The sequence below is a fragment of the Chrysemys picta genome, chromosome 25 (assembly GCF_011386835.1).
Source record: "Chrysemys picta bellii isolate R12L10 chromosome 25, ASM1138683v2, whole genome shotgun sequence".
Classification (NCBI taxonomy): Eukaryota; Metazoa; Chordata; order Testudines; family Emydidae; genus Chrysemys; species Chrysemys picta.
The window spans coordinates 1,175,904-1,201,040 of record NC_088815.1 but is presented as its reverse complement, the minus strand read 5'-3'; the positions used below and the strand labels follow the sequence as shown (position 1 = coordinate 1,201,040).

The following is a 25,137-nucleotide window of genomic DNA, read 5'->3' as shown; positions in this document are numbered from 1 at the left end:
GAAGGGGCAGGGCTCGGGTGGAAGGAACAGGGCTGGGGGTCAGCCTCCCCTAACCAGCCCATCCACCCTGCCCAGCCCGGACCCCCTGGGGCTCTGGCGGCGATTTAAAGGGCCCAGGGCTCCAGCCTCTGCTGTGGTAGCAGCAGCGGTGGCCGGGAGCCCCGGGCCCTTTTAAATCACCAGGCCCCGGGGCAGCTGCCCCTTTTGCCCCCCTCTCCACCCCATCAGTGGCCCTGGTTGGGGACAAAAGGGGCAGTGATGTTAAAGTGCATGCCATGGCAGCACTTTAATGGCAGCTGTGTACGGGCCGGTACCGGCAGCCACTTCTTACTGGTACGCTGTACCGGCCCACTTTCACCTCTGGTTCCAGTGCATTCTTGTGTACTTTATCTAATCCAGTTTCATGTGAGGCAGGGCTCTTCTCATTTTTGGATACTATTCAGCAGTATAATAGGCCTCTTCATTCACCCCAAATTTTCCTTAGCTCAATTTCATCCCATAACTACCAACCGGTCAGCCTCACCTCAGTCCCTGGAAAAATCATGGAGCAGGTCCTTAAGGAATCCATCTTGAAGCACTTGGAGGAGAGGAAGGTGATAAGGAGCAGTCAACATGGATTCACCAAGGGCAAGTCATGTCTGACCAACCTAATTGCCTTCTGTGATGAGATAACTGGCTCTGTGGATATGGGGAAAGCAGTAGACGTGATATACCTTGACTTTAGCAAACCTTTTGATACAGTCTCCCACAGTAGTCTTGCCAGCAAGTTAAAGAAGTATGGATTGGATAAATGGACTATAAGGGGATAGAAAGCTTGCTAGAACGGGTAATGATCAATGGCTCGATGTCTAGTTGGCAGGCAAGTATCAAGCGGAGTGCCCCAGGGGTTGGTCCTGGGGCCGGTTTTGTTCAACATCTTTTATTAATGATCTGGATGATGGGATGGATTGCACCCTCAGCAGGTTCATGGATGACACTAAGATGCGGGGAGACGTAGATATGCTGGAGGGTAGGGATAGGGTCCAGAGTGACGTAGACAAATTGGAGGTTTGGGCCAAAAGAAATCTGATGAGGTTCAACAAAGACAAGTGCAGAGTCCTGCACTTAGGAAGGAAGAATCCCATGCACCGCTATAGACTGGGGGCTGACAGGCTAAGCAGCAGTTCTACAGAAAAAGGACCTGGGGATTACGGTGGATGAAAAGCTGGGTATGAGTCAGTAGTGTGCCCTTATTGCCAAGAAGGCTAACGGCATATTGGGCTGCATTAGTAGGAGCATTGCCAGCAGATCGAGGGAAGTGATTATTCCCCTCTATCCGGCACGGGTGAGACCACATCTGGAGTATTGTCTAGTTCCACTACAGAAAGGATGTGGACAAATTGGAGAGAGTCCAGCGGAGGGCAATGAAAATGAGCAGGGGGCTGGGGCACATGACTTATGAGGAGAGGCTGAGGGAACTGGGCTTATTCAGTCTGTAGACGAGACGAGTGAGGGGGGATTTGATAGCAGCCTTCAGCTACCTGAAGGGGGGTTCCAAAGAGGTTGGAACTCAGCTGTTCTCAGTGGTGGCAGATGACAGAACAAGGAGCAATGGTCTCAAGTTGCAGTGGGGGAGGTCTAGGTTGGATATTAGGAAACACTATTTCCCTAGGAGGGTGGTGAAGCACTGGAATGGGTTACCTAGGGAGGTGGTGAAATCTTCATTCTTAGAGGTTTTTAAGGCTCGGCTTGACAAAGCCCTGGCTGGTATGATTTAGTTGGGGTTGATCCTGCTTTGAGCAGGGGATTGGACTAGATGACCTCCTGAGGTCTCTTCCAACCCTAATCTTCTGTGATTCTATGATAACTCTTAACTGTAGTCCGCTAGCATTACCCTAAACCAGCCAGTCTCAAATCTGATCCACTGCCCTTTTCCAGGTGGACCTCAGAATGAAGCATTTGAGGAAGCACATCCTGGGGTGATTGAACATTTAGGAGAGAAGGGGGGTCTATTTTGTTTGAAGTTGTCCACCTAACAAAAGAGCTGGAAAACCACTGCTGGAAACACCTTGTGAGGGACAAACCTCAGCTAGTTCAGAAGTTCAGTTCAGAGATTAATTCAAATCTCTTTGTTCTGCAGAATCATACTAGAAATGTCATAACAACGAGATTTGTGGTGCTTCCTGCCTGGTCAGAAATACTGCAAGAACAGTCTGTTTCCCACTATCATTTTGTCATTTTGGTTATGGTTCCAGCCACAGCCTGGAACTCAGAGGAAAACAAAAATGGAAAATCTAGGGGAAAACAGAAAATGTTCAACTATCATTGTCAAATATCAACGAAGTTCTATAGCAGTAGAGCTGGGCAAATAAGTGATTTTTGGGGGTTAGTGGCCAAAACCAAAACAATTTCATTTCAGGTCCAATGAAAGGAAACGTTTTATTTCAGGTTTGGGTGTTTGGTATTGTTTTGTTAAATCTAGCTAAATTTCTAAACAGAACATCATTTTAGAAACAAAAAGCTCAAGGGGCCCCAGAGGATGAAGGAGGAAATTTCATGAGCCCCCAGCTGGTATGGCAGCAGGGTCTGTTCTCCCAGTACCCAGTGCTGCCCTATGTAGTCCCCTAGGGTGTCCAGCCACATCTTATGAGCCAGGGGCTTCCCCTTCAGCTTCTGGGCGATGGTCTCCCTGCTCAGGACAGCCGCATGGCTCCTGGAGCTGGCACCTGGCTCGGGACAGCCTGGGGCCGGGCTTTTTCCTTGCTCCTGGTGCTGCAGCTCTGCTGTGAGCCCCTAGTGTTCTGCCTGGAGTTTCCAGGGTAGCATGGGGCTGGGCTTTCCCCTTGCTCCTGACCCCAGGCTGCAGCAGCTGTTCCCCTGTGAGCTGCCTGGAGTTCCCAGGAAGTTTCTAGCCACCCAGCCCTTGTGGGGAAGTTTCACTCGCCTTTGGATGCACCACCCCCTCTCCCCCCCCCCCCCCCCCGGCCACCCAGGAGTTCACCCGGCCACGCTCCATGGCGCGGACATGCAGGGGAGCAGGAGTGCCGAGATGGGGGAGAGAGCCTCTGGAGACCTGCTTGCCCTCCCCTTCCACCGTGCACTGAGAGGACTTGGCTGTGGATGTCAGATCGTGTGTGCATTGCTGCTGAGGGAGGAGTGACTCTGGCAGGCTCGGGACCGGTATACAGTTTGGGGGCAATGCCCCTGCATGCCCTCCAATCATCGCCTGTGGCTGTCCCCACCGAGCCCTGCTGCGCCCCATTTTTCTGCCCCTGCAGCTTTGCGCTTTGGGCGGCTTTGCACCCTGGGCTGCTGCCCCACTTATGGCCCTGGGGCTATGATCTCTGACAGGGACAAGTAGGGGCATCAGCCAAAGAGGAAACAGTTAAGGTTGTGTGGGGGCAAGGTGTGGGAGAATCTATTGTCTGGTTTCCATAGGGTTAAGTTTAGCCCCCTGCATTATGGAAGAGTACAAGGCAGTGCTAGGCAACCTGAATTCTGTGTTAACAATGGCTTTTGTTGGTGAGTTTCCTTTGCTTTTTGGTGAAGTACTGCTAGTGATGTGGCGTGAGAGGCAGCTGTGGTGGGGAATGAAAGGTGTGTTCCTGTGCACACCTCACCCACTGACAGCTCTGCTGTCCTAGCCTCTTCCTGCCCCCAGCAGGGCAGGGGGACGGAAGGTGGTAATTGATGGGCTTTGAGGAGCACATCCACCAGTTGGAGGTGGTAAGGGGCAGGGAGACCCCAGACTCCACTCTTCCTTTGGGGCTAGTGTAAGTGGAAGGGGCTCTGCACAACCCTCTGCAACACTGGAAGATTGCAGAGGTGGGAGGTGTCCGGTTCGTCTCAATGTGATGTTCGCACCTGAATGGGAACACCCCATGGAGATCAGTAGAGCCTGTCACAACACCGCAATGAATATGCTCCTCCCCCCATCTGGATCTCATGCCTATGATCTCATACACGGAGCCTGTTCAGTCACCGCCTCTGGTCTCAGTGCCTGGGGCATACACTGAACATGCCCATTCTCAGCTCCCAACCCTCAACTCATCTGTAGTGTACACTGAGCATCCCTGGTCCCAATTCTCAGTGCAAATCTGGTCTGTCCTGCCTAGTGATGCCTGGCACCATCCAGGCTTCATATTTGACATGCAGTGTTGCCCACCAAGCCATCCCAGATGGGACTCAGATAGATGGGGAGAGACTTTGGGGTATGTTTGTAGGGTGCTTAAAATGTCACCCAGAACTCACTTCCAGAAGGAGACACCAAGAAAAAGGCTGGTTGAGAGCACAAGTGTGCACAGGACCAGAGCTGGGCAAGTAACTGATTTTTCAGTTCTAAGTTGTTTGCAGGTTAGTTGTAACCATTTTGGCCCCAGGATATGACAGATAAGGAGGATGAGGTCATATTTTTTATTGTATCAGCTTCTGTTGGTGAAAGAGACAATCTTTCATGCTCCACAAAAGACCAATCCGGTATGGTTGAACCTGCCAGGAGCAAAAAGCCCCCACTAACACAGACTCTGGGGTAGAGCAAGCAAGCTGTCCTGCCCTGACAAGGCAGGGACACCAGAGGACAGGGAGCCACCTAAAGAGGAAGCAAACATCCAGGAGGCAGAAGAAGATCTTGATATCAACACAGACACACCAACTAAGGAAGAAATCATTCAAGCCATCAAATCCTTTAAAAATGGGAAAGCTCCTGGCAAGGATAACTTGAATGTGGAGTTGTTCAAGCTAAATCCAGAGTTAGCAGCATCTATCCTGGCCCCTCTATTGAACCTGGCAGGTTCAATTCTGTTTCTATTTACATCAGTCTGGGAAAGGGAAAAGCTGTGGACCAACGGAGTTAGAGTGAAGATACCAAAGAAAGGAGCTCTCCGTGTTTGTAATAACTGGTGTGGTATCACACTTTTATTTGTTCCAAGCAAAGTATTGTGTAAGATCATAGTCCAGTGTATTTCAGAGGCAGTTGATAGTGTTCTCAGAAAAGAGGAAGCCGGTTTTCGGAGCGGGCTTGGAAGCACAGATCAAATCTTCACTCTACGAAACATAATAGAACAATGCTTAGAATGGCAACGGCACCTCTCCATAAACTTAATAGATTTTGAGAAGGTTTTTGATAGCATTCACAGGACCAGCCTATGGCACATGCTGCAGGCACATGGAATCCCTCTCCATGTAATCAACATAATCAAAAGCTTCTATTCCAACTTTACATGCAATGTTGATCTTAGTGAGCTCAGTTTTGAAGTCAAAACAGGAGTACATCAGGGATGTGTCATGTCTGCAGTCCTCTTCAACATTGCTATCGACTGGGTAATGCAGCACACAACAGAAGACATGCCGGGAGGCATTAAATGGACACCCTTCTTGTCCCTTGAAGACCTGGACTTCACAGATGATCTCGCTCTCCTATCACATACCCAACACCATATACAAGAAAAAACAACTCAACTCAACATATTCAGCCAGCAAATTGGACTGAAAATCAACCGCAATAAGACCAATATCATGACCTTTAATATTGCCTCACCATCACCAGTACGGATAGAGGGTTATGTTCTCACCAGTGTAGAAACGTTCACATACTTGGGCAGCAGCAGCAGGCAGTATGGTGGAACAAGCCAGGACATCTGGAACAGAATCAGTAAAGCCAGGAACACCGTCAGGAGCTTAAATACAGTCTAGAAAGCATCAAAATACACCACCAAACCCAAACTCAAGCTCTATCAGAGCTGCGTACTTTCAACATTACTTTATAGTGCAGAATGCTGGGGAATGAGAAAGTATGACATATCCAAACTGTCTTCATTCCATACAACCTGCCTCAGAAAACTCCTCTGTATCTTTTGGCCCAGAACAATCTCAAACCAAGATCTATTGACACAGTGCAGCCAGGAGGGTATGAGCACCATCACTGCCAGAAGGCGTTCGAGATTGATTGACCATGTGCTTCTGATGGAAACTGATTCCATCACCAGAATAGCAATAAGATAGACACCTGAAGGCAAGCGAGAATGAGGCCACCCAAAAACAACAGGGTGAAGAGCTGTGGAAGCTGAGCTGAAAAACCCGGGGCACAGCTGGGGAACCATTGAAAGACCAGACAGAAGTGGAGGAGCTTCATCGCTGCTCTAAACACCAGAGGCATAATGGGATGATGATGATGGGAGTGGGAGGAGCAGCAGCTCTCAATCTCTCCTGTTGAAGCTATTCCACTCTTTATAACTAATTAACTAGTCATTGGAGCAGGGACTTGAACTTGTCTCCAGAATCATAGACGAGTTTCCTAACCATCTGGCTTAGTCATTCTTAGGGCATCTCTATACTACAATCTTAAGTCAACCTATGTTTGGTGGACTTATAGCCACCGCAGAAGCCGTGAAATTGACAAGAATAACAGCCAACAGTCAATGTAAGGGACACAGTGTCTACACTGTGTAGACACTGTGTCTCCCTAACTACAAAGACATAAGATCTAAGCCTCTCATGGAAGTGGAGTTGTTATGTCGATATAGCAGGGCACTTACGTTGGCGGGAGCAAGACTGTAGTGTAGACAGTGACATAGGTCGACATAAACTGCCTTTCGTCGACCTAGCCTTAGGCCTTGTCTACACTACACAGTTTTGTCAGCAAAAGGCAGCTTGCAATGACAGAACAGTGGAGGTGTACACACTACAATGCTCCTCCCACCGATTTAACTCTCCTTCTGTGCCGACAAAACTACCACGATGAGAGACGTAGAGCTTTTTGTGCCAAAGTTAGATAGACAAAGCATAGACAAATGTAGACACTGCGTTCATTACATCACCATAACTGGCCTCCAGGAGGTATCCCACAATGCCCAGCGTGACCACTCTGCTTGCTGTTTTGAACTCTGCTGCCCTGCATCCAGCTACACAGGCGTGCACCCTTCCCCTTTCAAAGCCCCAGGAAGTTCTGAAACTGCTTAGCATGGAGAGCTCACATGGCTACTGCCAAGCTGAGTATGCCGGCTAGAGCAGCAAACACACTCCTGCCTGGACTGCAGGGGAGAGGGTGGATCTCCTTGGTCTGTGGGGAGAGGAGGCTGTGGGAGAACTTGGAGGGAATCACAAAATCATCACATTAACATGGAATCCTGCTCTCCCCACACTACCACCACAGCGGCAGGCAGGCAGTGCAGGGGGAAGAGATTAGTGCTGTGGTGCTGTGCAGAGTCAGGGAGAGAGGGCGGGGGCTGAGGCTGAGCTGGGGTGGAGGGACACCAGCTGTCCGTGCACCAGCTTCTGCCTCAGAATTGGTTGCTTCCGGCTGCTGTCTGAACTTAGAGACAGCATGCCGACTCATTCACTGTCCCCCACTCCACACACTGTCTTTGTGTCTCTCTCTCACACACACACTCACTGTCACACTCTCCTCCCTCCCCCCCCCCCGCCCACACACACTTCTGTGGGCTTCTTGTGCTAGTGTTCAGCAATTTCAGTTGGTCATATTACCAAGTGCTACTTTAAAACGTGCAGTACAATATGTTACTTTTTGGGCACACACAGCAATCATTACACAGTTCCTAGCACGGTGCAAACAAACAATGCCAAGCTCAGCAAGCTACAGCAAGACACATTACTGTGGCTCAGTGTTAATATGCTCCTTCAAGGCATCCCTCAGCCCATTGGGCTCCTCTTATAGCCTTGTGTTCATAATGCACAGCACAATGCTGAACAGCAGTGCAGGATCCATGCTTTTTGACAGAGCTGGCTGGCTCGCAGGTTACCAGGGCAGTTGAAAACCAGCTGACAATCTAGTAAGATTCCCATGGAATGATGGAATTGAGAAACCTTCATTATGTGACACTGTACCTGCCCCCATGCAGCATTGCAAACCCTTCTCAAAGCATCCTGTGGCCAGTTGTACAGTGGGATAGCTACCCACAGTGCACGGCTCTCTGTGTCGATGCAAGAGGTGCTATTGTGGATGCACTCCACCGACACAAGGAACATAGTGTGGGCATGCATCGGCGGTTTAATTACAGCGGTGACTGGATGTCATCGTAACTTGCATCGACAAAACTCTGTAGTGTAGACAAGGCCTTAGACATATGCTTGGTCTCTCCAGCTGAATGACTATTCATTGTCATTCATATTGGCACTTCATGGAGTGAATAAATAAAATAAAAATATGAATAAAATAAATTATGAATGACCACTATGAATGACAAGGAATAGTCATTGGGCTCGAGAGACAGCAAGTGAGAATAATTCTATAGCCTGGTGGTGGCCCACTCGCTGAGGATGTAGGTGACTCAGGTCCCTTCTCCAAGGACAATTTAATTATTTATACACAGTGGAACAGCTTCCACAGGAGAGATTGAGAGGGTGCCGCAGAATATCCCCTAGCCCAGTTATTTGGGCACTCATCTGTGACATACAGCTGCGGGGTGGGGCAGGTCTATGTTCAAATTCTATCTCCACAGCAGGCGGGGGGGGGGGAGAAGGGGGAAGGGAATTGAATGCATGCAAGTGCCCTAACCACTAGGCTAAAGGTTAGAAGGAAGGCACCTCCTCTTCTAACCATCTCAGTCCCACAAAACATTTTGGGTGACATTGTATAGCCAGTTCATGTCAAATGCATTTTTCAGTGAACTTTCTATTTGCTGAAAAAGTTTCTCCCAGGTCAACATAAAACCCATGATTCTCAGACTCATGAGCCACTGGGCAACATTTATTCCCCTAAGCCATCAAGTGGGGAGGAGGGATAGCTCAGTGGTTTGAGCATTGGCCTGCTAAACCCAGGGTTGTGAGTTTAATCCTTGAAGGGGCCATTTAGGAATCTGGGGCAAAAATCTGCCTGGGGATTGGCCTTGCTTTGAGCAGGGGGTTGGACTAGATGACCTCATGAGGTCCCTTCTAACCCTGATATTCTATGAAGTGAGTACGTTACTCAAGCTGTGTCACTTACTGAGGATTTTCTGAAGAAACAAGAACTTTCAGAGATGAGCACTGGCAATAAAAGCTCTTGCCGTGCTATAACTTTGGAAATATTTCTAAACTGCTTCTTGATGCTGCTAAATAGCTGAGCTCAGGGGCAGGGCAGTGCCATACATTTTACGAGGGGCAAGGCCTTATTTATTATTTTATTGTATTCTGTAGTTCTGTTAAAAAAAAGTTGACACCAAAAATTTTAAAAGCAGTTCTTTTTTGGAGGGGTGTGGGGGCTGTTTCCCAGGAATCCCTCCAACAAATGACCCCAAATTTGTACCACAACGTTTATCATTACTCCTGTTGTATACCTATTTGCAAGACAAGCTCCAACTGCACATGGCTTTTACAGCATGCAGAAAATCAGCTGTACAACAGCGAGCTCCACTCTCCCTGAACTATGGAAGTCATACACTTCTCCATAACACTGCCTGTTCTCAACTGAGCCATAGTAGAGAATAGTACAGTATACACCTGACATTCTCAGGAATCTGCAACGGGGAGGACTTGAACTCTCACTCCCTGAAGGTTCAAGTCGAGGTCTACTGCCTGGTCCCTAAGCTGCCAAGGGATAGTAACACATTCTGACCTGTCTCTACACAGTTGTGGCCACAGTACAGCCTGGCTTGTGACACAGGCACAGATCCCTTTCCGAGATGCCTGCCAATTTACTGAGGTGGACAGATTTGCTAATAACTTTTTCTAATATTGCTTCTCTGCCATGGACACGAGCTGATTTCAAATCCAGTTGGATAATCTCAGGCTGGTGCAGTGCCATAGTTTGAGTCACAGGGATGTGCACAAAAAGTTACAAACATCAGAAAATTTTACTGATCAGACCCTTTTCCCTGGGTGCAGTATCTCAGGAATATCTTGACCCAATAATCCCAAATTTGCAGCACTAACCCTTCCCCACGCCCCAGTGAGGCACATCAACTTTCAAGATAATTTGATTATGCATGTGGATTTTATAGCACTTTGAAAAACATCCCCTGTGGTAAGAAGAACAGGAGTACTTGTGGCACCTTAGAGACTAACAAATTTATTAGAGCATAAGCTTTCGTGGACTACAGCCCACTTCTTAGGATGCATACCATTCTTCGGATCCCCTGTGGTTTTTCCCATGGGTTAGAGAACTTTTAGCACTGTGGAACAGGTGGGTTGCCGGTGATTTACCGTGATTTAGCTTATGCAGAGGACATCATACAATGCATAGACACATTTGAATTAATGATGATATTCTTTGCTACCTTGGAACATTGGTGTAGTTCACTCGGACTTACAATAAATGCCAGGACAATGAAGTGGTTGCATCTTCGAAAGGGACGATAGGTAGTGTCAAAATGCAGCCGTGGTGAAGTTATTTCTGCAATAGCAAAGTCAGCCTTCGTGGCTGGGCTGAGACCAGAGGAAAGAGCAGTTGGGTCCCTTTAGTTTGGTTCCTTTTGAGTGTATGCAGTGAGCAGGATTCTGTCTCCAGCCTTTGGAGCAGAGTTACGGTGCTTCCTCCCTGGCTCTTCCCTAGAAGGGGGAAAGGGGTCACCGACAGCTGGAGTAACAGCTTTTGGCACAAGACACTCTATGAAAGGAGATAGGTCTGAATCATTTCCCCATGACTGTACCTGATTCTCTGACACATCACTGAGAATATCTTGTTTGGAATTAACCTGCTCAAGCACCCAGGGGTGAGCGCTGGCAGGTGCAACGGAGCCCTTCTTCCCACACAGCCTGCTGGACAGAGACCAATCCATTCCCACAGCCCTGACCTTCCAGGTCCCTTTCCCATTGACACCACAGGCTCCTGTGGTTGACAGCACGAGCCTCCCTGGGTAGCCACATGAACAGGCTCCCATCCCTCAACCCAAGTCCGGTCTCCTGCAAGAGAGCTCCCCACAGCATTCCACACCCAAGGCCTCCCTGCCCCTGAGTAGGAGCATCCCTCCAAGACCAACCCCTGGTTCTGGGCTCAGCTGCCTGCAGCCCTTACTGCAAGGGGGCTTCCACTCCCCTAGGCTCCCTGCCCAAAAGTCCTATCCCTGCTTCTGGATCCACCCACTAGCATCAACCCTCTTTCCTCAGGTTCAGCTGCCCTGAACCAGGCAGGTTCTTCCTCTGGGTCCTAGGGGCCTCTGCATAAGCTCCTACAATTCAGCAGGGTTCCCCAGCTCTGACAAGGCCTCACCAACACTTCCTTCAGTTTTTGTTCTTCCCAATGGTGCCAGCTACCTTCTGCTGCTCCTATTGCTCCTTCTTCCGATTTTGTCTTCTCAGGCAGCTCTGCTCTATTCCTTTTCCCTACTGACTCAGCCACTGTCTCCCTCTCTCACTGTCACAGGCCCAAGGACTCCCTCCCTCAGGGGGTCCCATGGGGAGGCAGATCAGCATTGTATGTTGCTAATGCGGTTGTAAGCATTGCAAGGCATTTTGGGGGCAGGGGAGGTCAAAGGTGTAAGTGTGGAATGGAAGATTCCCTTGCACGGAGCAAGAGGCCAAGAGGGGGAAGGAGAAAAAGAACAGAGAACGGGTTAACTCGACACTTCAGCTAGCTCCGTGTGAAGATAAGATGCTGGCCCCGGTCCAAGGTCATGGGTGCGACCAAAAATCTGCAGCTGCCCAGCTGTGAGAAGAGGAGAATGAAGTTGAGCAGGGCTGCAGAGATAGCAGTGAGAACAGTGAGAGCGAATGAGGCAGCGAAGGCCAATGGGGGGGAAACAAAGTCTCTGTAGCTGGGGTGTTTTGGGAAGCTGAGGAGGCCACAGCGAGCTGGTTTGGACTGGTACAAAGAGCACCAGGAACAGAGGGCCCTGGACGAAAACACCCCCAAAGGAACCCAGGACTTAAAACCCTCCCAAGAGCCAAAGCAAGGCGGAGATCGCAGCGGACCCTGGACGACCTGTGCACGGGGCAAGAACTCCTGTCCACCCCTCCCCCTCTTCTTCTTCCATTACACCCTGGCTTGGCCAGCCTTGGGTCATGCGTGTGTGAGTATGAAAGTGGGTTAGGGCTGGGGTACTAACACTTTCTTGCTTCCTTTGAGTAACGTTGGAGCAGTCCCAACACTCACTGCTGTTATTTTATTATTTTATTAATAAAGCTTTAAAACTTAGACACTTGGTGTGCTCCTTCATCCCCTCCCGCACCGATCCCGTGGCCTCAGCCTGATCACCTGACGCCTCAGGCAGATTGGTAACAGAAATCTGTCACATCACCATATATAAGGCCCAGGTGTCCTGTCTTAAGCTCTGTTGGGAGGAAGTTAATCAATCCCAGGTGCACTGGACCCTATTCCCTCTTAAGGGAGCCAGTCACACTATAACACCTTCCTACAGAACCAGAGAATTATGTCCCTCCCTAGGCATTCTCTGGGATGGTGCTGAAAGCCTACAAGCGATAGGATTTGGGAGTACTTTCTATAGCATCTGATTGATTTCTTCATTGTTACATACACCAGGCCTTTTCCTCAGGCTAGAGGTCAGCAGAGTTACCCCGAGGATGAATTTTGCCCTGTAGGTTTAGATAAAGATAAAGTTACAGTAAAATACTCTGCCTCTGTAAGGCCCAAAGCAAAGGCTGGAGGCAGGTCTGAGCCAGAATCCTTAGGAGGTTGCAATGTAGCTCCATGTGCGCCCCAAATGCCCCCCAGTGGTGGTTCAAATAATTTTTACAAAATGGGGTTAGCACAGACTTTGTATCATGGCTGTTCTACACACAGCAGCCATGGGACACCTCACGGTAACAGGGCAGATAAAACTCAGGCCCTTCTGTTCCAAAAGCTCAGCCCCCTGCCACTTCAGCTAAGAGAGAAGTGAGGTTTTAACTCACGAAAGCTTATGCCCAAATAAATCTGTTAGTCTTTAAGGTGCCACCAGACTCCTTGTTGTTTTTGTAGATACAGACTAACACGGCTACCCCCTGATACTCTGCTAGCTGTGAGCAGCATAGGGCCTATTGTGCACAGGTGAGCAGGTCTGGTCCCATCCAACAGGGGGCATAAAGACACACTAGCCATTCTGTTACATTGTAGTACTTCTTATTACAGGAAATGAGCTATTGTTCTATGACCCAGGTGTGAGAGAGATGACAATATCCTGGCTAAACCTTATGGAATTAAGTTTACGTATTTTATTGAAATGCAAATGTTTGTGTACTCTTGTGGGATTGTATAGAACTTCTTTAAGGGGAAGGCAGGATTGATGCACTCTCTAGGAGATATTAGGAACTTCAAAGGACGTTTTGGAACAATATGTGGGAAGTGGATTTCCCAGGCAATACTTGGGGTGAGGGGTATGCAAATGATCCACCTCAAATTCATCCTTTTAAAACTGTACTTTGAACAAAGACTGGTTGATTACCTATTCACACTCTTCAAAGAGCCAGCTGGAGTAAGGAGTGACTCTCTTACTCATGGGTGTTCCTGTTCAGGGCCGAAGGGGTGAAACAACAGGAATACCTCTGGGTGTGGCTGGAAGGATTGTTTACCAGCCAGAGCCCAGGCTGAAGCTTGGGAGTGGGGATCTCTGGTAAGTTTATTAGCATGTGTGTCAGTTCTTTTACTGTTTTAATATATTTTCTCTGTAATGCTTTTACCTTCAAAATAAAATATGCTTGCTTAGGAAGAGCTGGGTAGTACCTTAGTCCTGTGGCAATTACACTGCATACGGTCTCTGAAGAGAAGGCAAAAGAAGCCTGCCTAGACTGCCTGTCTTTCACAGTATAGTCAGGGGACTGTGCAGCCTGGAAATACCCTGGTCAGAAGAGAAAGATGAAGGCAGGAGCGCCAATGGCTGGGGAGCGGGAAGCCCAGAGTGGGTGGCCTTGCTGGACAGTAGAGGGGGAATTCTGGTGCAGTTGCCCTGAGCTGTGACACCAGGATTTACCCACACTGGTTAAGGAGCTGGTGAACCAAGTAATCCCATCTGTATCCAATATACCACCTCTCTGCTCAGACCAGAGGGCTTGCATCAGCCAAGTCTCATTCAGCCAGGCTTTTATTATACGGTCCAGCAATGGCCTATGGTATGTGATGGGCTTCCCCTGGAGCAAATCCAGAGGCAATAGAGCAGAGCCAACCATGCAGAATACCAGTGTTCTTTAATCAGGCAGGGACTCAAACACTCTCTTTCTTCCCTAATGCAAGTGGGAACAACTCACCCAAAGCACAGCCCCAAACGTCAATCAGTTCTCTTGGCTACCAGCACTGCCCAGCCACCTGGCAGGCAGCACTCAGCACTAATCAGCCTAAACGTAGAACTGGTGGGAACTGATACATAAGTCTCCACAAGCTGTTCTGCTTGCTATGAAGAGGTGTGAACAGTTGGGATTCTGGGTGTGGGTCGGAGTGGAAGGGGAGAGTGATCCTTTTATGACTGTCTTCCTTGGGGTTGAAAGTTTCTGCGTGGGTGGTGGTATAATAATTGGGCCTACAAATTTACCCTGATTGGGAGTTCAATGAAATGGCACAAGAACCATCTTCTGTGCATGGGTCTATGCTCAGATTTGTCTCTGGCCAAAATAAGCGCCCTGTTACTGTGTAACGATGCTGGTTCTGGCGGGCCCAACAGAGAGGGCCAATTCAGGACAAATTGCTTAAAGCTGGGCAGTTACAGCCCAGGGCTGGGGGTTCTACGCACACCAAGGCAAACCAAGACAGCCAAACAGAGAGGACTTCGGTCTCACCCCACTGGCTAACCACAAGTCTCACAAGCAATCTCCTTAGACACTCCAGTTTCCCAGTATCACCACCAGTGCCACTCGTTATGGGGACAAATGGTTATGGGGACAAATACCCCAGTAAAAGAAAAGAGGTTCTCTCGATCCCAGAGGACCAAGCCCCAGACTCAGGTCAATCTACAAATCAGATCTTACCCACAAATCACGCTGTTGCCAATCCTTTAGAATCTAAAATCTAAAGGTTTATTCATAAAAGGAAAAAAATAGAGATGAGAGATAGAATTGGTTAAATGGAATCAATTACATACAGTAATGGCACAGTTCTTGGTTCAGGCTTGTAGCAGAGATAGAATAAACTGCAGGTTCAAATCAAGTCTCTGGAACATCCCCAGCTGGGATGGGTCATCAGTCCTTTGTGTAGAGCTTCCATTTGTAGCAAAGTCCCTCCAGAGGTAAGAAGCAGGATTGAAGACCAGATGGAGATGAGGCATCAGTCTTTTATAGTCTTTTCCAGGTGTAAAAACACCTCTTTGTCCTTATTGTGGAAAATTACAGCAAAATGGAGTCTGGAGTCTCATGGGCAAGTCCCTGCATACTTTGCTGAGTTTCTCTCAATGGGTCAATTGTATAGCTGATGGTTCTTAATGGGCCATCAAGCCGGCTAGGCAGAGCTGACACCAACTTGTCTGGAGTGTCACCCAGAAGCATAGCATAAGTTTGAAATACAGACAGTATAGAGCCAATATTCATAACTTCAACTACAAAAATGATATACACATACAGAGAGCATAATCATAACCAGCCAACCATAACCTTGTCTTAGACACCCTATTTGACCCCCTTTATACCAGATTAGGTGCCACTACAAGACTTTGGTTGCAACAATGATCTATACGGTCCCAGTTCATGTCAATAACGTCACATACAGCCACGCAGTAAACCACCTTCCTGAACAGCGATGAGCCATGCCTGACTTACTGAGGTTGATGCAGTGCGAGTGTAGACACTGCATGACCTGTGTCGACCCTAACAGTCCTCCGGCAGCTGTCCCACTCCCTGCGTCAGTGACCACTCTGGTCACAGTTGTAAACTCCACTGCCCAGCGCTCACAGAGTCTGGAAGCCACCTCCACCCCAGCCAGGGGTGGCAGGTTTGTAGAAATGTTGGTCGTGCCCAGATCCTACCTAAGGCTCTGGAAGGGAGTTTGGGTGGGGGGAGGAGGTCTGGGGTGCAGGCTCTGGGCTGGGGATTAGGGTGCAGGAGGGGTGCAGGCTCTGGGAGGGAGTTTGGGTGCAGAAGGGGTGAGAGGTTGGGCTCTGGGATGGAGTTTGGGGTTCTGGGTGCTCCGGGCTGGGGCAAGGGGTGGGGGTGCAGGAGGGGGTGAGGGGTGCAGGCTCTGGGAGGGAGTGCAGAGGGCTGGGGTGCAGGCTGTGGGAGGGAGTTTGGGGGCAGTAGAGGGTAAGGGGGTGGGGATGCAGGGTCATGGCTGGGACAGGGGGTGGGTGTGCAGGAGGGGGTGAGGGGTGCAGGCTCTGGGATGGAGTTTGGGTGCAGGCTCTGGGCTGGGGGTGGGGTGTGGGATGGGGTGAGGGGTGCAGGCTCTGGGACGGAGTTTGGGGGCGGGAGGGGGTGTGTGGGAAGGGGGAGGGGGTGCAGGCTCTGGGAGGGAGTTTGGGATTGGGAGGGGGTGTAGGGGTGAGGGCTGTGGGGTGGGGCTGGGGATGAGGAGTTTGGGGTGTGGGAGGGGGCTCAGGGCTGGGGCAGAGGGTTAGGGTGCGGGGGGGGTGAGGGATCTGGCTGGGGGTGCAGGCTCTGGGGTGGGGCAGGGCTGGGGATGAGTTTGGGGTGCAGGCAGGCTGCCCCAGGGCTGGGGCCAGAGAGGAGGACTCTCCCCAGCCCTCTCCCTGCCGGCAGCAGTGAGCTCTGGGGGAGGGGCCCCCCTCTCTCCCCAGCAGCACACTCACCCCCACCACTGTCACTGCACGTGCTCCTAGGGCCCCTCTCAGGTCTAGGAAGCCCCCTTGCCTCCCCTGTGGTGGGTGCTGGGGGGGGGGGCTTCCATCACATGTGCACCTCCTCCCCTGCTGCTACCCCTCACTGTAACCTCGCTGGGGGTGGGTGATGGGGCTGCCTCTTGCCCAGCGTGGGGCAGGAGCAGTAACTGCAGGCAGGGGGACCCCCTGTGCTGGTGGAGGGTCCCGCCAGAAAAGGGAAGAGTCCGAGGCAGGGTAAGGGCAGCCTGCCCTGCCACTATCGGAGGGGGGGCACTAGGACCCTGTGGCAGCAGTTGATGCCAGGAGCCCGCAGAGCAGAGTCAGCGTGGAGCTGCAGGCTCCGGGGCTGGGGGAGGTGCGCGGGGGCAGCAAGTGGGGCCGGGGGACACTCGGGGGAGGTGTGTGGGGGCGGCAGGTGGGGCCGGGAGAGACCCGTCCCCAAACATTGGTGGAGCCAGGCCCCCAGGCCCTGAATATTGCTGGAACCCGGGCACCACGGGCCAATACAACTCGCCGCCCCTGACCCCACCACACTCTTTTAAAACCCTCTGTGTATTTTGAAATGCCTTTTCCTGATTGCCCACCTTGGCAAATTCACCTAGCAGCTCATCCTTGTTGTGTGCAATTGCCCAACCGACCATGCTGGCTCCACGTGCTAGACATGTTTCTGCCGGCAGTAGACAAGAAGTATTGGATCTCCCGGGCCTGTGGGAGAAGCAGCTGTGCAAGCACTGATACAGACCAGCCATAGAAACATGGACATCTGTGAGCAGCTTGTGCAGGGCTGACAGACAAAGGGGTATGACAAGGAGCAGCAGCAGTCTTCACCAGGGATACCACAAGGCAAGGGAGTGCAACAATAGCTCTGGTTTAAAGATGGTGCTCAGCCCATCCCCAAGCTAATGAAATAACCAGGGCCGCCCAGAGGATTCAGGGGGCCTGGGGCAAAGCAATTTCGGGGGCCCTTTCCATAAAAAAAAGTTGCAATACTATAGAATACTATATTCTTGTGGGGGCCCCTGCGGGGCCCTGGGGCAAATTGCCCCACTTGCCCCCCCGGGCAGCCCTGGAAATAACGGTGTCAACTTTTCATTTCTGGTATGTCTGCCACAGCTACTTGGCTTTCACACGGCTCTTCTGCTGGTCCTGTGGTAGCCCTTCTCCTGCATCCCCTGAGCAACCTGCTTATAGATATTCATATTTCTATGGCAAGATTGGAGCTGTGCCTGCACAGCCTCTTCTCCCCACTGGCCCGGGAGATCCAATACTTCTTGTCTACTGCCGGCAGAAACATGTCTAGCACATGGAGCCAGCATGGTCGGTTGGGCAATTGCACACAACAAGGATGAGCTGCTAGGTGTGCTCACCAAGCCAGGCAACCAGGAAAAGAAACTTCAAAAATTCACAGAGCTTTAAAGGAGAGGGACGGCTTCCTGTCCACCTGACCCCTGGGCAGCGAAGTTCCCAGCAGTGACCAGAGTGGTCACGTGGGGCACTGTGGGACAGCTCCTGGAAACCAGTAACTGTCGATGTCAGTAACGCAGTGTCTACACTGATACTGCGTTAACTAGTTACATTGACCCTGACTTTACGCTGCTCGGGGAGGTGGTGTTATTAAGTCAGGGTAGTGAGGCACTTACGTCAGCGGGAGCCAAATTTAAGTGAAGCCAATTCCAGAGCTAGGTCCAGGTAAGCTGCTGTGCGCCGACCTAACCGTGTGGTGTAGATCAGTGGTTTTCAAACTTTTTTTCTGGGGACCCAGTTGAAGAAAATTGTTGATGCCCATGACACAACGGAGCTGGGGATGAGGGGTTTGGGATGTAGGAGGGGCTCAGGACTGGGGCAGACGGTTGTGGTGCGGGGTGGGGCCAGGGATGAGGGGTTTGAGGTGCAGGAAGGGGTTCTGGGTTGGGGGGGCTCAGGGCTGGGGAAGTGGATTGGGGTGCAGGAGAGGGTCAGGGGTCTGGGCTGGGGGGGGTAGGCTCTGGGGTGGTGCTGGGGATGAGGGGTTTGGGGTACAGGAAGGGGTTCCGGATTTGCAGGGGCTGGGGCAGGGGTTTGGGGCATGGGGTTAGGGTGCGGGTTTACCTCTGGCGGCTCCCGGTCAGCGGTGCAGCTGGGGTGCAGAGGCAGGCTTCCTGCCTGTCCTGGCACCATGGACTAAGCTGCGCCCTGGAAGCAGCCAGCAGCGGGTCCCACTCCTAGACGGAGGCACGTGACTCTCGCCTGTAGGCACCGCACCCCAGCTCCCATTCGCTGATTCCTGGCCAATGGGAATGCGGAGGCGGTGCTTGGGGCGGGGGCAACATGCAGAGCCCTGTGGCTCCCCTGCCTAGAAGCCGGACCTGCTGCTGGCCACTTTCAGGGCGCAGCGTGGAGTCAGAACAGATAGGCACTAGCCTTAGCTGGGCAGCAGCGCCAATAGGACTTTTAATGGCCTGGTCAGCGGTGCTGCCCACAGCAAGGTGACCCAGTGCTTGACATGCCGTGACCCAGTACTGGGTCACGACCCACGGATTGAAAAACACTGGTGTAGACCAGGCCTTTGTCTTCTAGTGCCCATCTGGAAATGTTTTTCAGGAGGGGAAGCTATAAAAAGGAGGGACAAACAGCCCAAGGCTCTTCTGCCCCTTCCCCCCAAGCTTGACCCCTTCTGCCCCATCCCCTCTAACCTGTCCTTGTCCTAGTTCTCTCACTTCCCCACCCTGGCTGTTCATCTCAGTCCCATTCTAGTCACCACTCTCCACTCCTCAGGCTTTTCATCCAGTCCCAATTTCTTTTCCCATACAGTCCCAGTTTCTGCCTCTCAGCTCTTCCTCTGATCTGTTTCTTTCTGTCTCCTGGCCTGCAGTCACTCCCCATCCTGTCCACATTTCCCATCCCCAATGGCGCCGAGTCCCAATCTCCCTCTCTGAGCTCCCTGTCCAATCTCAGTTTCGTCCCCCCGCCCCAACTTTTTGTCCCCATCTCTTTGCCCAGCTGGACCCAGTTCTCCCTCACACCCTGACTCTTCATCAGATCTGTCTCGCCTCCCCCTATCTGCTTCTGCCCCCACTGGTTTGTAGTCCCAGTCTCCTTGTCTAGCCAGTCCCAGTCTCCACCAACTCCCAGTCCTAATTTTCCTCTCCTCTCCGCCAGCCTCCAGTCCCACTTTCCCCTCACCCACAAGCTCCTTGCCTCAACCCACCCCCTTCACTATCCCTTGCCCCAGAGGTCCAGCTCTTATCCCTGCTGCATTTGAATCCCCTAGCAAGGGGATCATTGAGAGCACAGGAGAAATAGGTTCCCTGTTTTCAGTTCCTGTGCACAGACCCGGAACCAGCCCCAGCCCACAGCAACCAAGAGCTGCAATTGCAGGAAAAGTCCTGTTCAGCCTCAGTCTGGAGCATGTTCTGTATGGATGAAATCTTCAGGAGATTTAACTGCAAAGCTCTAGCCAGCCTCTACTGAGCATGTGTGAACTGAAATTTTTCAAAGGCTTGTAACTTGGCAAAAATTTTGACAGATTTTCATGGGGATGGCAAAAGGCACGTTCCTGACACAATGGCATCCTTGTGCCAAATGTTAAGTCCCTGCTCCATAAGAACGGCCGTACTGGGTCAGACCAAAGGTCAATCTAGCCCAGTGTCCTGTCTTCTGACAGTGGCCAATGCCAGGTGCCCCAGAGGCAGAACAAGTAATCATCAAGCAATCCATCCCCTGTCGCCCATTCACAGCTTCTGGCAAACAGGCTAGGGACACCATCCCTGTCTATCCTGGCTAATAGCCATTGATGTACCTATCCTCCATGAACTTATCAAGTTCTTTTTTGAATCATTATAATCTTGGCCTTCACAACATCCCCTGGCAAGGAGTTCCACAGGTTGACTCTGTGTTGTGTGAAGAAATATTTCCTTTTGTTATTAATCTCTCCTCATATGGCAGCCGTTCCATACCCCTCATCATTTTTGTTGCCCTTTTCTGAACCGTTTCCAATTCCAATATATCTTTTTTGAGATGGGGCGACCACAGCTGCACGCAGTATTCAAGATGTGGGCATACCATTTATATAGAAGCAATATGATATTTTCTCTCTTATTATCTATCTATTATCGCCAAAGCATTGGAGCCTTAGACTTCTTAAAGAAAAGGTCTCCAGAATTTTTTAACGTGGAGAAAACAACATATTTTCACTACCCTTGTTCTTGGAAATGGTGGCAGCATTTGGCTGACATTTTCCCAAAAATTCAGCCTGAGGTAGACACTTGGCATATCAAATTTCATCCCAAATGATTCAAGTTTGACAAAGGTATATGCAGCTGAAAACAGGGTCTTATAATGGGGAATGTCGGGCAACTGTAGCCTTGCCTATAAAATCTGATCTGGGACTCGGCGCTTCCCAGCATTACAAGAAGGAGCTTGCATTTGGGGAGCCAGAGGAGCTTTAAAATGAGACTGATTGAGGACTAATTAAAAAGTGCAATTGTTCCAATTTTCCCAAGTAGCAAGGAACATAACCTCACACAACAGCAGCACCGATGAGGGGGAATGAGAGGCTGGGTTGTGGAAGAGGCCAGCAACTGACCCACATGATAACAGAAATTCTCTCATTTGGGGTAAATTTGCCATTTTGGACATAGATAAAATTTCACCGTTTCCATCCATCAGACTGTGTGTGCACACTCACACATACACACTTTGCAATCACACATGCTCATATACACATATTCACACACACACACTGTCAAACACAAATTCACACACAGACACATACACACTCACAAAACAATACAAATTTAAATTAAAAAAGCACACACTCATTCCCAGTCCAACACCACACAAACTCTCACTCACTCACTCACTGTTGCCTTCAGGGAATCATGAAACTTTGTAAAGTCAAAGGATGAGCTTGCACTCTCAGTCACACTGGTGTAAATCAAAGTTTACTCCATTGACTGTTCTGGATTTGCTCCATATTTTCACTGGTGTAACTGAGAGCAGAATTAGGCCCATTATTTGCCTCTCGAGAGAGAAAGAAGTGCTTTTGACCTTCAGATCTGTAAAGACAAGAAAGGACTCCAGGTGTGCCAGTGAAAATACAACCTGGAAGAAGCAATGAAGATGTTTCAGACGTGCTGTTTGAAAGCTGTGCAATTGAAATAAAATTTACAGTTAACACAGAAAAAAATCACAACTTTCCCACTTTGTGGCCTGGTCTACGCTATGAGTTTAGTTTGAATTTAGCAGCATTAAATCGAATTAACCCTGCACCCGTCCACACAATGAAGCCATTTACTTCGACATAAAGGGCTCTTAACATCGATTTCTGTACTCCTCCCCGACGAGGGGAGTAGCGCCGAAATCAACATTGCCATTTCGAATTAGGGTTAGCGTGGCTGCAATTCGACGGTATTGGCCTCCGGGAGCTATCCCACAGTGCACCATTGTGACCGCTCTGGACAGCAATCTGAACTCGGATGCACTGGCCAGGTAGACAGGAAAAGCCCCGCGAACTTTTGCATTTCATTTCCTGTTTGCCCAGCATGAAGCACTGATCAGCACAGGTGACCATGCAGAGCTCATCAGCACAGCCAGAATCAAAAAAGAGCTCCAGCATGGACTGTACGGGAGATACTGAATCTGATCTCTGTATGGGGAGATGAATCTGTTCTATCAGAACTCCGTTCCAAAAGACGAAATGCCAAAACATTTGAAAAAATCTCCAAGGCCATGATGAACAGAGGCCACAACAGGGACACAACACAGTGCTGCGTGAAATTTAAGGAGCTGAGACAAGCGTACCAAAAGCCAAAGAATCAAATGGATGCTCACGGAGGGAGGGGTGACTGACGACTGTAGCTATCCTACAGTTCCCGCACTCTCCGAAAACCATTTGAATTCTGGGTTGAGCTCCCCATGCCTGAAGGGTCAAAAACATTGTCACGGGTGGTTCAGGGTATATGTCGTCAGCCCCCCCCCCCCCCCCCCGCCTCCCCTGTGAAAGCAAAGGGAAAAAAATCGTTTTTCGCCTTTTTTCACTGTCACCGTATGTCTACTGGATGCTGCTGGCAGACGCGGTGCTGCAGCGCTACACGGCAGCATCCCCTTGCCTTGCCTTGCCGACAGCAGACGGTGCAGTATGACTGGTAACCGTCATCGTCGTCCCGTGGGTGCTCCTGGCTGGCCTCGGTGAGGTCGGTCGGGGGCACCTGGGCAGACATGGATGCCCCTGGCTGGCCTCGGTGAGGTTGGTCGGGGGGCGCCTGGACAAAAAAGGAAATGACTCCAGGTCATTCTCTTCTTTAAGTTTTGTGTAATGGAAATTCAGTCCTGCCTGGAATATCATGACAGCTGGAGGCTTCTGCCTCAGGCTGCTCTCCCAGTCGGCAGCACCTCCCGGTCGCACCTACCCCAGCCTGCCCCTTGCTCCCAGGGCTCACAATCAGATACTTAGACCTCTACATTTTGCTGCAAATAAAAAAATTAAGCTGCCGTTTAGAATTGTCCCCCAACATAGATATCCTGGGACATTTTGTATTTTACCAGTGTCAGCCAAAGGCCCACACACAAATGGAGATTCAGTCCTGCCTGTGCTTCTATCCTAGTGCTCATCACAGAGTCCCATTTTCAGCTATAGGCTGAGCAAGTGCAGAATGTGATTCACTCGACTTCGCTGTAAGCCAACCGCCCTCCCCTCCCCCCTTTGATCTCTGCTTGCAGAGGCAATAAAGTCAGTGTTGTTTCAAATTCATGCATTCTTTATTACTTCATCACACAAATGGGGGGATAACTGCCAAGGTAGCCTGGGAGGGGAGGGGTGGGGGAGGAGGGAAGCAACGGGTGGGGCTGTTGTAGGGGCACCCCCTAGAATGGCATGCAGCTCATCATTTCTGCGGGATGTCTGGGGCTCTGACCCGGAGCAGCTGTTTGCCTCTCTGGTTCTTTATTGGCTTGCCTGATATTCTAGGCAGGACTGACTCTCCATTAGACAAAACTTAAAGAAGAGAATGACCTGGGGACAGGGCCGGCTTTAGGCCAATTCCACCAATTCCCCCGAATCGGGCCCCGCGCCCAAGAGGGCCCCGCGCCCAGTGGCAGAGCTGCCGGGGTGGGGGCAAGTGGCCGAGAATCCCTTCCTTGGCTAGAAGCTCCTTTTTAATTTTTACTCACCTGGCAGCACTCCGGGTCTTCGGCGACACTTCAGCAGCAGGTCCTTCACTCGCTCTGGGTCTTCGGCAGCACTTTGGCAGCAGGTCCTTCAGTGCCACCAAAGACCCGGAGCGAGTGAAGGGCAAACCGCCGAAGACTACGAGTGCCGCCCGGTGAGTACAAACCCCAGATGTTTTTTTACGTGTTTTTTCTTTCTTCAGTCATCCTTGCCGGGGCCCCGTCAAAACTGTTCGAATCGGGCCCCGCACTTCCTAAAGCCGGATCTGCCTGGGGAGTCATGCTGGAGGGTAGGGATAGGGATACAGAGGGACCTAGACAAATTAGAGGATTGGGCCAAAAGAAACCTGATGAGGTTCAACAAGGACAAGTGCAGAGTCCTGCACTTAGGACGGAAGAATCCCATGCACTGCTACAGACTAGGGACCGAATGGCTAGGCGGCAGTTCTGCAGAAAAGGACCTAGGGGTCACAGTGGACGAGAAGCTGGATATGAGTCAACAGTGTGCTCTTGTTGCCAAGAAGGCTAATGGCATTTTGGGCTGTATAAGTAGGGGCATTGCCAGCAGATCGAGGGACGTGATCATTCCCCTCTATTCAACATTGGTGAGGCCTCATCTGGAGTACTGTGTCCAGTTTTGGGTCCCACACTACATGAAGGATGTGGAAAAATTGGAAAGAGTCCAGCGGAGAGCAACAAAAATGATTAGGGAGCTGGAACATATGACTTATGAGGAGAGGCTGAGGGAACTGGGATTGTTTAGTCTGCAGAAGAGAAGAATGAGGGGGGATTTGATAGCTGCTTTCAACTACATGAAAGGGGGTTCCAAAGAGGATGGATCTAGACTGTTCTCAGTGCTACCTGATGAGAGAGCAAGGAGTAATGGTCTCAAGTTGCAGTTGGGGAGGTTTAGGTTGGATATTAGGAAAAACTTTTTCACTAGGAGGGTGGTGAAGCACTGGAATGGGTTACCAAGTGAGATGGTGAAATCTCCTTCGTTAGAGGTTTTTAAGGTCAGGCTTGACAAAGCCCTGGCTGGGATGATTTAGTTGGGAATTGGTCCTGCTTTGAGCAGGGGGTTGGACTAGATGACCTCCTGAGTAGGGTTACCATACGTCCGTTTTTTCCCGGACATGTCCGGCTTTTCGGCACTCAAACCCCCGTCCGGGGGGAATTGCCAAAAAGCCGAACACGTCCAGGAAAATGCCAGCCGGGCACTTCCCCTCCCGTGGCGGCTCTGCTCCTCCCCTGACTCTTCGGCTCTGTTTAAGAGCCGAGCTGCCCGAGCGCTATAGGCTTCAGGCAGCCCCCTTGCCTCCGGACCCCAGCCGCTGGCCGGGCACTTCCCCTCCCGGGCTCCGTTGGCGCAGGGTGTGGAGGCATGGGG

General features: G+C 50.6%; 1 protein-coding gene across 7 annotated transcripts in view; it reads left to right on the top strand.

The window, feature by feature from the left end:
* Positions 1-25,137, top strand: part of LOC101938807 (excitatory amino acid transporter 4-like) — a 116,259-nt gene that overhangs the window by 42,751 nt on the left and 48,371 nt on the right. Inside the window, exon 1 of one of the 7 annotated variants that reach the window (XM_042847684.2) lies at positions 9,671-11,921. The exons of the other annotated variants lie outside the window; for them this stretch is intronic. The gene's annotated coding sequence lies outside the window, so the exon portion shown is untranslated. Of the gene's footprint in view, positions 1-9,670; positions 11,922-25,137 lie in introns of those variants that run through there. 7 annotated transcript variants of the gene reach the window in all.